A 13,885-nucleotide genomic window follows, 5' to 3' on the forward strand; every position below is an offset into this window, starting at 1 on the left:
TGATTGCACACAGCACTGATTGCACACAGCTGTAACCAATCACACATTCACTATATAACACTCACTCTGATCCCTTTCAAACTGCTGAGTATTGTATAGCGTTTATCACTCTCATAGCGATAGGTACTCTATGGAGCCTGTCTAGTTTTTCACAGCCTTATCTTAGTCTTGCCTTGTCTGTTTTCTCGTGTCCTGATCTTTGCCTGTGTATCTCGGATTCCCCCTCTCGTCTTGCCCTATTCGGATACTGTTTGCCCCTGCCTGGACCTTTACCTTGTACCTGGATTTATCCCTCTAGTCTCGCCCTGTTGATTCTGTTCGCCGATCGTAGACCCACGCTAGCCCTAGGAATATTCTTGTCTTGCCCTTATATACCTTTTGCCACTGTCTGACCCTTGCCTGTCTCTAACCATGTCTGTTAATAAAGCTTCGCACTTGGATCCACATGTCTCACATCTCGTCAGCCACATAACAGTAAGTCACACGGGTATATTTGTAGCAATAACCAACAACACATTGTATGGGTCAAAATGATCGATTTTTCTTGTATTCCAAAAATCATTAGGATATTAAGTAAAGATCATGCTCCATGAAGATAACTTTAAAGGCAATTTTCTCAATATTTTGATTGTTTTTTTGTTTTGTTTTTGTACCCTCAGATTCCAAATTTTTAAATAGTTGTATCCTGGCCAAATATTGTCATATCCTAACAAATCAATACATTAATAATAAAAAAAAGACCCTTATGACTGGTTTTGTGGTCCAGGGTCACAAATAGAATCAAAATTATGCATTCATAATTTCTTTTAATAACTTAAAAGTGATTATTTCTATTAATTACAAGCATCATATCATAACATCATTTGAAAATTATGAATTTCACTATGACGGTTAAGTAAGAAACTCTTTAAGTAGAGAAACTACTATTGATCAGTAACACTAAAGGTTTCATTAGTTAACACTAGCTAATGTATTAACTAACAGTGATACATTTATTACAATGTTTATTAATCTTTATTAATGTTAGTTAATAAAATGTTCATTGTTAATTCATGTTACATGTTATTAAATAATATTACCAGATATAAATTTTGATTTGAATAATGTACTAGTAAATAATGATATTTCCATTAACTAAGATTAATGCATGCTTTAGAAGCATTTTTAATTGTTTTACTGACTAATATTAACAAATGAAACCTTTTTATGAAATGTTACCAAAATCTCTTCACTTTAAAAAAAACAGAATTCTTATTGAACTCACTAAACCTGACCTTACTAAAACTGACAGCAACATAATTACAAAAACAATTCAGAGGTATAATTCAAAGAAATTATTTTGCAAGATGAAGTTTCTTCAGTACTTACAGTGTCTGAGGAGCGTCTGTGTGTGTTGTGCTGTTGTTGGACTCTCATCTGTGTTTGTAGAAACACTCTCTTTGTTCTTGCATGTGGGAGTAAATCAGCATCTGAGCGACAGACAATATCATCTCATAATAATGTCCACACACAGCATAAATACAGCACGCACTTATGCAAACGCACACACACAGAGAGAGAGAGAGAGAGAGAGAGAGAGAGAGCCACAGTCATGCGAACACATGCAAGCACACCACCACAAACACATACACTATACTGTACATTCATTAGAAAGCCACATTGCAACTAATAGACACAAATATGCTTTATTTCTGTTCACACCAAAGCAGTAGGTGGCAGCATGGAGTCATAAGAGACCATTCAGCAAATTCAAGACTATTATCATTGTAAGAACTAACCGTAAAAGGTGTTTACGTGACCCTCTTCAGTCACATTCACATACTTGCCATTATTCTGATTATCAATGCTAATTAGTTTCCCGCCAACTTGTCACTATTCACTTGTAACCCAGACAATTTGAATCGGTTTGTTGCTGGCATTTTGATTTGCCAACCCTGCCTCGTTTTCTTACAGTGCTGCTGTGCTTGTTTAATTGGCTCTCAGATGAAAATAAAACTGTATTTAGTCCACTTTATCTCTAAATGATGACTGATATGCGCACGCACACACACACACACACACACACACACACACACACACAGTCTGTTGAGCTGTAAGATAAACATTTACCGCTCAGTTCACTATGAAACTGAAATAACAGGGTGTGTGTGATGCATTTTTTAAACCATGAGGAAGTGGTCACAAACACTTCCTGTGTCAGGTTCACACAGACAAAGACAGTGAGAGAGAGTTTAAACGACTAAAACAAACTGCATGAACACAATGTCAGCAACACATAGGCCCAGAAGGTAAGTCTAAATGAAATAGCCTAATGTGATCCTCACACAATACAGCTAGTTTAATACCATACCGAGAAATTAATACTGTGCTTTTTGTTTCTGGTGGTTGACAGTCCTGCACGGGACTGTTTTCTAAATACATTTTTGACCATGCAACTTGCGCGTTCCACTTCCGCCCGCACTGCAAATATTCTATATATTATATATGATTTTCGTGCATCTGGGTGCCGCTATCAGTATGCTGGGTATTGAAATCACTTTTGAATGAGTGCTTGCTGTTCACTTTCACTTTCAATTTTGCGATCGCACATGCTGTGCAAGGGAACACATTTTTACAAGATATTTGTCAATAAGTTCAGGATCTGTTGAGCAGCAAATCCTCCACCATGGTCTTGTCAGTCATCTCTCCTACACTCCACCTGTGTCAGTGAAATCTGACTCCTGCAGAAGCCAGCTGGTGTTGGATGCAGGGTTACCAAGTCTGCATTTATTTGTTTATTTTTTTCTTTCATGGAATTGGGCTAATATTAAACATAACAGTGACTGTTAAATCCCTTATGGAAATTAGCTATGGTTCTATTATAGTAAAAGTGTTTGTTTTATTGCACACCATTTTTATAACCACCGCTTTACTGCAAATAACATAGTTAAACTATGGTTAGTGTAGCCAAACCATATGGTTAATTTGTGGTTACCACACTCTAAAAAATTCTGGGTTAAAAACAACCCAGCGCTCGGTAAAATATGGATAAACCCAGCGGTTGGGTTAATTGTTTAATCCAACTTTCTGGGTAGTTTTATTCAGCTCATGTATTGTTTAAAAATTACCATATGGCTGGCTTAAAATTAACCCAAAATAGGTTTTAAATAAAAAATCAGACACATAATTACTAGAGCCATCAGCAACGTTTAAAATTTGTTAATAAGCAATTAAAAACGTTTATTATTTAATTATTATTTATCCAACTTATTAATACATTTTCATTTATTGAACATATTAATAAATGTTCATTTCCAACCTATTTTGAGTTTATTTAAAGTAAGAAATATAGTAATTTTTAAGCAATAGTTGAGTTGAATAAAACTACCCAGAGGGCTGGGTTTAAACATTTAACCGAAGACGTGGGTCAGTCCATATTTCACCCAGCGCTGGGTTGTTTTTAACCCAGCATTTTTAGAGTGATGGTTAAACCATGACAATCACGTTTTGGTTTTATTTGTAGTAAAACCATGGCACTTTTCATAAGGATGTGTATTATAGTTATGGAACTGGCATATTTTGAGTTTTGACATTTAGGATATGGTCATTGCACTACTTTGGGCTAGCTTTGTCACGCAGACCTGGGAACCCTGGCTGTATGGAGCAGAACAGACTCTATACGTTTAGAATTGTAACATGCATTTTCCAACTGAACTAAATGATTTTTACCAATCGTACTGAGACATTTAAAATGAAATAGCAGAAATACCTGAGGATGAAAAGAAGGCGTGTTTAGAATCACAGAAGCATTTGTAAATCATCCAGAGCTCCAGCTAATGACATGAACTGTTTCACAGGTGATTCACAGGATCTGAGGATCGTGCTGCTGGGAGTCTCCGAAGCTGGAAAGAGTTCAACAGCAAACGCGATACTGGGTCGAGAGGTGTTTAAAGAGAGCAGAACCAGAGAGAGTGAGAAACAGAGAGGAAGAGTAGAAGACAGAAACATCTCCATTGTCGACACTCCAGGATTCTTCAACACTCAGCTGACTGATGAAGAGCTGCAGAGTGAAATGATGAGGAGTATGTTCCTCTGTTATCCTGGTCCTCACGTGTTCCTGCTCCTCATCAACCTGGACACCTTCAGAGAGGAGCAGAGGAACATTGTGGAGCAAATTCAGGAGAACTTTAGAGCTCAAGCTTTAAAGTTCACCGTGGTGCTGTTTATTGGAAGAGAAAAAATGGCGACTAGACAATGGAATCTCTTAATGAAAAGCAGAAAGTTTCAGAACCTTGTCAGTCACTGCAGAGGTAAATATCATGCAATCAACAGTAAAAACGACATTATTCCAACTCACATCACAAAACTTCTAGAGAAGATCGATGAAATCATCAAATGGAATGATGGCCAGCATTATGACATTCACAATTTCTTAAGATATCCAATAAGACGCAGAAAAGAAAACGAGCCGATTCACGCGCACAGTGTAAAGGAAAAGAGCACAAGAAATGTTGTTACTGAAAATAAAGATTTTATTTTGCATGTGAGAACTCAATTATATGATGACAGATGCTCTAGAGTTTCACAAGAAAACAAGAATGAAGAAGAAGAAGAGGCAACACAATCATAAAGCTGGAAAATGAGCAGAAAAAGAAAATGGGACCAGAAGGAGCAACAGACAGAGACAGAAAAACATCTAACCCAAGCAGGTGAGAACCTGCAATTTATTGCTTTTTCGAAACATCATGATATATTTCTTGAAAATTAAATGAAATTGTATTGTTACTTGTCTCATACAGAGTCCATACAGAGCAGCCACATAAAACCTGGCGAGTGCACAGATCTCAGGATCGTGATGGTGGGGAAAACTGGAGCTGGAAAGAGCGCAACAGGAAACACCATCCTGGGACGAAAAGCATTTAAAGAAGAATTATGTTCTGAATCTGTGACTGAGAAATGCCAACAACATCAGCAGACAGTAGAAGGTCGAATCATCTCAGTGATCGACACTCCAGGACTGTTTGATACGTCAATCAGTGAAGAACAGCTGAAGAATGAACTATTGAGATGTGTAGAAATGTCTATTCCTGGTCCTCATGTGTTTCTGCTGGTCACCAGACTGGACGTGAGATTCACAGATGAGGAGAAAAACACAGTGAGATGGATTCAGGAGAACTTTGGAGAAGATGCTGCACGTTACACCATCATCCTGTTCACAAGAGGAGATCAGTTAAAAACATCCATAGAGGAGTTTCTGAGCAAAAACAAGCAGATTAGAGAGCTAGTTGAACAATGTAAAGGAGGTTATCATGTTTTTATTAACACAGCTGAAGAAAATCAATCACAGGTCACTGAACTGCTGGAGAAGATAGACAGAATGGTGATGGAGAACGGAGGAGAGCATTACACAAATGAGATGTACAAGGAAGCTCAGAGGAAAATAGAGGAAGAAGAGAAGAGGAGGAGAGAAGAAGAGGAAAGAAGTAGGCTGCTGAATAAAGCTAAAGATGCAGTCTTAATGGGAACAGGTGTGGTAGTGGGTGCAGGAGCAGCAGTTGTAGTTAGTGGAGGGGCACTTAGTTCAGCTTTTATCTCAGGAGCAGCAGTTGCAGGATCTGCGGCTCTGGCCTCTGCTTTGCAAGGAGCGGCGCTATCTGAAGCTGTAATAGCAGGAGTAGTAGCTGCTGGAAATGCAGCACTGAACTCTGCTTCTGGTGGTGTTAATAGGAAGAAGGAGAATGGAATCACGTTTCAGTGAAAGCAACTGTGTTTTTCCATCAGTTTCTGATGCTATACTGACTTAAACTAGGGTAATAATAAAAGTAAACTGAAAACATTTGACTGAATTTGTGTTTCTTATGATCTTAATGGTCCTGTATTTAGTCCTGTAACAGCATTCAGTCCTGTTTAAGAACAACAAAGGAAGTACAACATCACTGCATGTCTTTCCTTTAAAACCACTTAAGCTCAGGGCGTTTTTTGGTATTTTCGCCTAAATTTGACATACTCAAATTCAAATGTTTACCCTACACATATACAATGGAGGAAATGAAAAAAAATGGTTTAATTGTAAAGAAAACCCTTTGAACTACAAAATATGAGTGTAATTCTTTATAAATAACATTATATATTTTTCAAATATTACAATAAACAAAAAAAACATAGGCGCTTTTGGAGTTTTAAAACAAATTATTTTTTTGAAATTCTGTAATTCAGGTTCTATTAGGCCCAGCTCTCTGCAATTTACTTTGTTTGATGCCACTAGATGCCAAAAAGTACCAGAAAAAATAATCTTTCAAGTAACAGCTTCTAAACAGGAGTTATTACATTATATCTGAAGCGAGTGAAATTGTCTATTTTTGGACCCGTATCCGGGTCCGCAGAGTTTAACTTAAGCATTTCTGGTAGTGTACAATCCAGTACTGTAAAATCAATTGTAGTAGTGTACACTTTTTGAGTCAAACTAAAAAGCCATGATTTCCAAGCCAGCCAGTCTTGAATGATCAAAATTCTGTTCACCTACCAGAAATACAATGCATGTGATATCTGGCAGTTGTTTGCACTGAACATTTCCCACTGCATTTAACGCAGTTCATGCATCCAGTTGTCATTTTATTCTTGCAGGAGAAGGATTTGCACTGGGAGCATTAGCGACTGTAGGTAGACACGATGAGACCTCAGAGGATTTACAAACACTAGTATAAATGGTATAAACAAAAAAAAATTATTAAAATAAAACCAGAATATATTATATCATGTTCCAGTATGACAGTGTTTATAGTGAACAATAGATTTGAGTCTCAGAGTCTTACGCAATGATGTGTGATTTGGTAGTTTAAATATGTGACAGATCTCTTTGCGTTAAAATAATATTATTTATTAATTATAATTTGAGTATTGTAATCAATTGTGATCAAAGTGATTTCCATCCAATCAATTCTGGATGCAGCACATATTGTATGAAAGCAGAAAATAAGATGAATACCATCTTGAGGTTACCTGAAAAATGTTATAAATGTTTAATTTTCCTTCTTGGGCTCTAGCCAGCTAGGGCCATAGCTTTGGTTTGAGGGGCCCCGGCGTAGGTTGTACCTGTAAATAGCACAAATCAATAAATATAACAAAGATGCATATTAAGCAATGTTTGAGTTTTTTCAAGTTTGTAGGTGTCCAGCTACAGAAACCGAATAATCAAATGTAAAATAGAATTGCATTCACTGTATAAATTAAACAGATTAATTATTGTTAAAACTACTAGTAATTCAGTAAAGAGCTGGGAGGGATTTTCTCCCGTCTAATTTCTTGGATCAACATTAAGGCCGGGACACACCAAGCCGACTTCAAATAACTAGCTTCTATGAAAGCCGATTGGTGTTGTCGCTTTGCGTCGGCAGCGTCTGGACCAAAAAGCTGCACTTAAACACACACCTCTCAGACTACAGCCGACTGCAAACTAACACATGCGTTCTGCACCTGCGTGAGAGGAGTTAACTGTCTATATCAGCAGCTATCAATAGCATATATTCGTCATTTAAAAGGAGAAACCCAAACAAAGATAGCCTATACGAGACAAACGCAGAGATAAGAAGCGTAAACAAATCAGGGCTTGCTTACCATTTTGAATATTAGTTATGTTGATAACTTTCTTCCTTATGACCATATGACACCAATGCTCTGCTCCGCTCTAGAAGACTTGGGATGTAGTGCAGAATGTGGACCGTTTTTATGGTGCCTTTCTATTGATCCTTCAGAAATCATTCTAATATACTGATTTGCTGCTTAAGAAACATTTCTGATTATTATCAATGTTGTGAAAACAGTTGTGCTGCTTCATGTTTTTGTGGAAAATGTCATATATTACTATTCAGTCTAGGGTAAGATTAAATATATATATATACACAGGTGCATCTCAATAAATTAGAATGTCGTGGAAAAAACAAGGTTGCACTAAATTGATAAAAAAGTGACAGTAAAGTTATTTTATGAATGCAGTTCTTTAACGTTGTATTCATCAGCTAATGCTGAAAAAGTTAAAGTATCACAGTTTCCACAAAAATGTTAAGCAAAAACAGATTTCAGTATTGATAATAATAAGAACCATTAATAATAATTTATCACAAATAATACATTATAATAATTAAGCAGCGAAACTGCATATTAGAGTGATTTCTGAAGTATCATGTGACACTGAAGACTGGAGTAATGATGTTGAAAATTCAGCTTTAATCACAGAAATAAATTAGCCTACATTTTAAAATATCTTTAATAGAAAATCACTATATTATTATTTTTACTGTTATTTTATCAACTAAATTCAGCCTTCTTTCAATAAATAAATGAATGAATAAATAAAAAGTCTTAATTATTTCAAACATTTGACCGCCAGTGTGTAGCTATATAAAATAATGCATGTGATCTAAATAGCAAATTATATATTTTATTAGGCTATAATAGGCCTATATATCACTTTAATCACAGCACTTGAAAGCGAAAGTCTTCAGATTTGATATGAATGATATTTTACGTTGTTTTTTTCATTTATTTTTTTAAATTTTCTTAGACACACACGTAAGAAAGCCTGGATAGAGATGTACAAACATTCACTCTTATCTTATGTTTTAACGAATAACGTAAATGGCATTAAGAAATTCGAAGTGTGCATCCCTGAAAAGTAATGTCTGTCGTTTTTTTTATCTTAAGCAGTTGACAAATATTGCTGAATTGTCTCGTCATGCTGCTACATTCCATTTTGTCACAGGCATGCTTAAAATGTCTCCACCCAGCTTCTGATAATCAACAAAACACATGATAACAACAAAAAGTAGAATTACACTAACATAATCACAATATTCTGTTTATATGAACTTAATCGCAGTTCTGTCAAAGAGTATAGAAGACCAAGAGGCGAAACTCTGATGCTTTTTGGGTAACAGCCACTAGGTGGCGCTTCGGTGTCGCGGCCGCCATTTTGGGTGAAAATTCCAACTGGACAACATCACAGATATACAGAAATAGACAGAATAACAACGAAAGAGAGGTCAAAGTGGAATAAAAGAACGCAATGTTGGGCAATCCACTGCAAAAACTATCAGTGTGACAGTAAAAATATTGCCTTTCATCGTTTTCCCAAAGACCCTGACAGGTAATTATTCACAAAAGTGTAAAATATTGTGTGTTTTGAAGTGGGGACGTAGCGCTGTCTTATGCACCTGCTAACTTTAACTGTTTTTAGTCTAGTAGTAAACTTAAATGATTGTAGGAACTGCAGGTCCTGGCCATAATAATGATTTATCTGGCTAATGAGCTTATGCAACTTTACACATTTACAATTACTTACTATATTATTATTTACTATTACTCCACTAGGTCTGCAATATATATTGTACGTTTTAATCCCCTGGAATACACTACAAACATGATGATCTAGATTAGAACATGATGCATTGCTGTGTCTGTCATAATTAAATAATTAAACAATTTCGGAGAAAGTGGCTGTACGTGTGTGTGTGTGTGTGTGTGTGTGTGTGTGTGCGTGATTTTTTGTTTACAGTCTTCCTTTAACAGACAATAATATGAGACAATACTGCAAAAACAGTTTACTGTCAAGCTGTTATATTCCTGTTATATACTTATTTTCCAACATTCCTAATTTTTCTGTCATGAATTTAATTTCATATGTTGGTATTAATTCAGTGTTAATAATGCTAACACTTGAACTTAAAATATTTTCAACCGAAACTGACATGGTTTCTAGAGAGCAAAAGGTTTGGTGAAAAAAGGTTAGACTTTAACATAAAGTCTGTAAAACTGGTAAAAGGATTTGATGATCACTAGTCTAGTGATTGTACGATATTGTTGTCATCGTTCAGGCTGTATTTCAGCTTTAATGTGCGGTTTTTTAAACAAAGCAGTTGATATTTGCCATAGCGGCAGCTAGAAGCTAGTGGACTGCCGAGTCGCTTTCACCCCAAAATGGCGGAAGCGCAGGGCGCCGCTGTTGCAATGGAACGTTCTATTGAGTTTCGCCTCTTGGTCTTCTATACTCTTTGGTTCTGTCTTGATAAAGAATGAGAATGTGATGTAAGGCCGCGTTGATTTTGGGGAAACTGCTTTGTTTATCCGCCATACTTTCAGGATAGCGCTGCCTTTCCACTATTGAGTTTAGGGCAGTATTTGATTGTTTGTCGTGATTGTGAAAAATGTCACCAGTGTATGTCATTCATACTGCATCGAAAATTGCAATAGTAACTCAGATCATCGTTCTGAGAGAAAACTGGACAATGCAATATGTTTCTTCGCCTTTTCTATGTGTAAAAACACCAAGGGAAGTAGGTCGCGGAGAAGATGCCGAATAGTAAATCTGTTAATGTCACTGATTAAACCCACTGACTCTCACTCGATAAAATAATCACATTGCTGTGTGTTTTTGAAAGTTTTGATTTGGTTGGTTTAATAGTTAACATTACCTTCGTTGCGAGCATGAATCTCACTAGGCTAGTGAATTAGCAGAACTTGAACAGGGGACTTTCTAAAATGCTTAAACTGGCTTAATATACCAAGACAGTGATAAAGACAAAATTGTAAAGCATATACTATGTGCAGATATGCATATAAGATCAAAATGTGTACGCAACGCGTTTATTTACACGTTAAGCATTTTCCTCTCATATAAAGAACGCGCTTAATGCACCGAGACAGTAGGTTTCGTTCCCATTACCCTTCATATTGCACAAATTGAAATTGCGAATTGAAAATACGCCTAATGGAAACACGTCAATTTCGCAAAAATGCCCATATATCGCAAAAAAGTTTTTACGCTCGCATGAGGTGTTTTTTTTCAGGCAATGCGAAAAAGGAATAATTCGCAAAACTGCAATGGAAACGTTTTTTTCGCATTTACAGGTCACATGGCGTATGCGGCTTTCCCTACCATTAATGCTTAGACAACTTACACTGCACACGTCTGCGGTGCAGTGTGGCTCTGATACAGCCACTGAAGCTGATTGCGGCCACTCTAGTCAATGCTTGTGTTTATTCCAGCTGCGCCACGCACGTTTCTGTAAAAAAAATAATAAATATAGCCAAAATCCCACCAAAATCCGTTGCCATGACTTATCGCGAGAGGCAAACGGTTACGTTTTAGTCGCATAACACTGGTTACTGGAAACGCCATCATTTCGCAATACTTTTTTATAGATATTTATAAAATATCGCCAAAGTTTTGCGCAAATCTGTAATGGAAATACGCTTAGTGATTTAAAGACCACATTCTGTACACACATCTTACTAATAAAGCATAATATGTGAGGAAAAACAGATGAGGCCAAAATATGAACTTTAGAAATCAGTGTCTTAATCCATAAGCGCTTTCTAGATTACAGTTTTCTAAAGAGAGGAAAACGCTTTACGTTTAACGTTTAAACATGTCGCGTTGATATTCTGGCTCATCTGCATGTCTTTTAGCATCACTGTCTTAGCACATTAAACCAGCATTTGAAAATGCTACAAAACTTTCCCCAAGCTCCTAGGGATTTGATTTTGCTTGTCATTTGTTGAAATAAATATAAAAAGTACAGTGAGTTCGTGACTGTTCGCTGAATGTGACCCACAATCTCTGAATCTCCTCAGTGGCCATGGAAAAATGAATATTTATAATGACAGCAATTATACTTTGTCATTTAAAAGTTTCCAACAAAGAAATGGATCGACTTCTGTCAGCTTGTTGAACACACACTTTTATTTGGATAATGTACCATATGATGGCTGAAGCAGCAGCGGGCGACACTGTTTTCACGCTAATCGGGTAAACACTGTAACCCAGATTCTACAAAACCTAAGAGAGAAATGCAGTGCATATCATGCAGTGCGATAAAATAGCTTCTCTTCCCTGCAAACGATACAATGAAGAATGAATGGTTGTTTAACTTAAAGGCAAAAACAAAACAAAAGATAAGCATTTTTCCTTATAGAGAATGAGAAGTAGCCATGGGAACGGATAGCGTATCCTGCTAATATGGCGGCGCTTTCCCGAAATGCAATGCGGAGTGAAAAAATCGTGACGTAACTCCTCATATAAGAGAGCAAAATGTCTAGCAGACTCGTGTCATGTCTAAATGTAGGTCTATAAAACATGCACCCAAAGTGAGTGTATTAATAGTTTCAGTTTCAACATCTCTCCAGCAAAAACAGAAGAGGGTGAACAGTTTGTAGCTAGAAACACTCCTGGTAAACAGCAAAAGAGAAGCGCTGCACTGCCTGCACAAACACCGGGACGCACAATGTCTGTTTTTAGACTGCTTAGTGATGTAAACAATTATCAGCGACACGAGAACGATGGTGGAAAAGAGAGACACAAGTAAAAGCTTCAAAGTCAACAACAACGGTTAGAAGATCAACAGGAATGGCAGATCCGTGTCTTCAAATAAGTATAGAGACCGCTGGAGCTTTAAGCGCCATTGGGCTTCCAGTGCTTTCACTGGGAGTCAGTTTTGCATTCGCTTACGGTGCACTGGGGGAAACCGGCCTTTCGCTGGTATTTAGGGGGCTCCAGTGTGTTGGTGTTTTCAGAGGCAGTTTGGCTGTGATCGCATTACCGGCTCTCGGGAGGATGGCAGCGGCTGAAGCGGTGAAGTTCGCCGGGGCGGATGGTGTCGCTGCCGGAGCTTTAGCAGCAGCTGCTGGAGCGACTGTATCTGCGTTTATATCAGCAATTGTAGCCGCGTTAACAGCCCGGAGTATAAGAGCAAGACTGGACACAGCAGTCGACGACTTCATCACCCTCATGATCCGTACAGCAGCCGGTGGTCTTCTGTTTCAGATGGGAATGTCACTATTGTTTGGGCAAAGAAACAGAAATACAGGAGGGACAAACAGAGGAATGGATGAGAATGAAGACACTGAAGTGAATAGTGAGGAGGAATACGAGAGAGAAAAGAAGAAAAGAAGGTGCAAAAAGAAAAGAACAACAATGACGTATTTAAAGAACACCATTTAGAGATCATATACAGAGTTGTATGACTCGAAGGCAGGTTTTCTCAAACCCCGACATTGTAATTTTGCTTTCCACCGCACTCTTTTAATTAAATATGTAAACTACAGTGCTTCGAATGCAGAATTAAGTTTAAATATTTTTGATGTCATATTTACAATTTCTTCAAACTAACTCAAAACACACATCACATATCCAACCCTAGACACGTAATTATTGAAAAAAATGTTAAATAGCTACATCATAAAACAAAAAATATGTTTTCTTGACATTTCATTTATTTGAGCACATATTTATCACATTTACGGAGGCCATTTTATCTCTATGGTGTTAAAATATTTTTACTTTTTTAAAGTTAAAAGAAGAAGAAGAAATTAAAGAAGAAATGTATTGATTACACTCTGCTTCTGTTTACAGAGAAATGCCTCATTACGTTTCTCTGGTTGCCACCGACAGAAGCTGCTACATGTGTGTTACTCGCCGGTATAATACACAGCCAATGGGTGGTTTTGTGATATTTAATATACAAGATCTTTGATGATAGTAAGGAACAGAATGGGTTTGGAATTTAGGTGAGTTTATTTTTAATTTAAAAAAAAACAATGTATGTTTATAGGTGAATTCAGGTAAAGTGGGCCATTTAAGTTTGATTGTACTGTGCTCAGTGGGTTTGCACTTTCAGTGCATAACAATGGTTCTTAATTAAAGGGACACTATTTCTCTAAATGATAAAATAGTTTTGGTTGATACAATGTGACACTGGTGGGTGTGGCCACACCTCAAAAAGAGGACTGTGTCATGGGGAAAAGTGAAAAGTCAAAGTGAAGTGACGTGTGGCCAAGTATGGTGACCCATACTCGGAATTTGTGCTCTGCATTTAACCCATCCAAGTGCACACACACACACACACACACACAC

The 13,885-nt window shown here is 37.1% G+C and overlaps 1 protein-coding gene and 1 pseudogene across 1 annotated transcript in view; one reads left to right on the plus strand and one right to left on the minus strand.

Moving 5' to 3' along the window:
- The window catches only part of LOC107698218 (claudin-9-like), a 3,489-nt gene extending 2,086 nt beyond the window's left edge, over positions 1 to 1,403 (minus strand). Inside the window, exon 1 of the mRNA XM_016499183.1 lies at positions 1,369 to 1,403. The gene's annotated coding sequence lies outside the window, so the exon portion shown is untranslated. The remainder of the gene's footprint in view (positions 1 to 1,368) is intronic.
- Positions 1,404 to 3,820: 2,417 nt separating this feature from the next.
- On the plus strand, positions 3,821 to 5,737 carry LOC107698214 (uncharacterized; annotated as a pseudogene).
- The last annotated feature ends 8,148 nt before the right edge of the window (positions 5,738 to 13,885 follow it).

This window comes from Sinocyclocheilus anshuiensis, unplaced genomic scaffold (genome assembly GCF_001515605.1).
Source record: "Sinocyclocheilus anshuiensis isolate Anshui unplaced genomic scaffold, SAMN03320099.WGS_v1.1 scaffold2736, whole genome shotgun sequence".
Lineage (NCBI taxonomy): Eukaryota > Metazoa > Chordata > Actinopteri > Cypriniformes > Cyprinidae > Sinocyclocheilus > Sinocyclocheilus anshuiensis.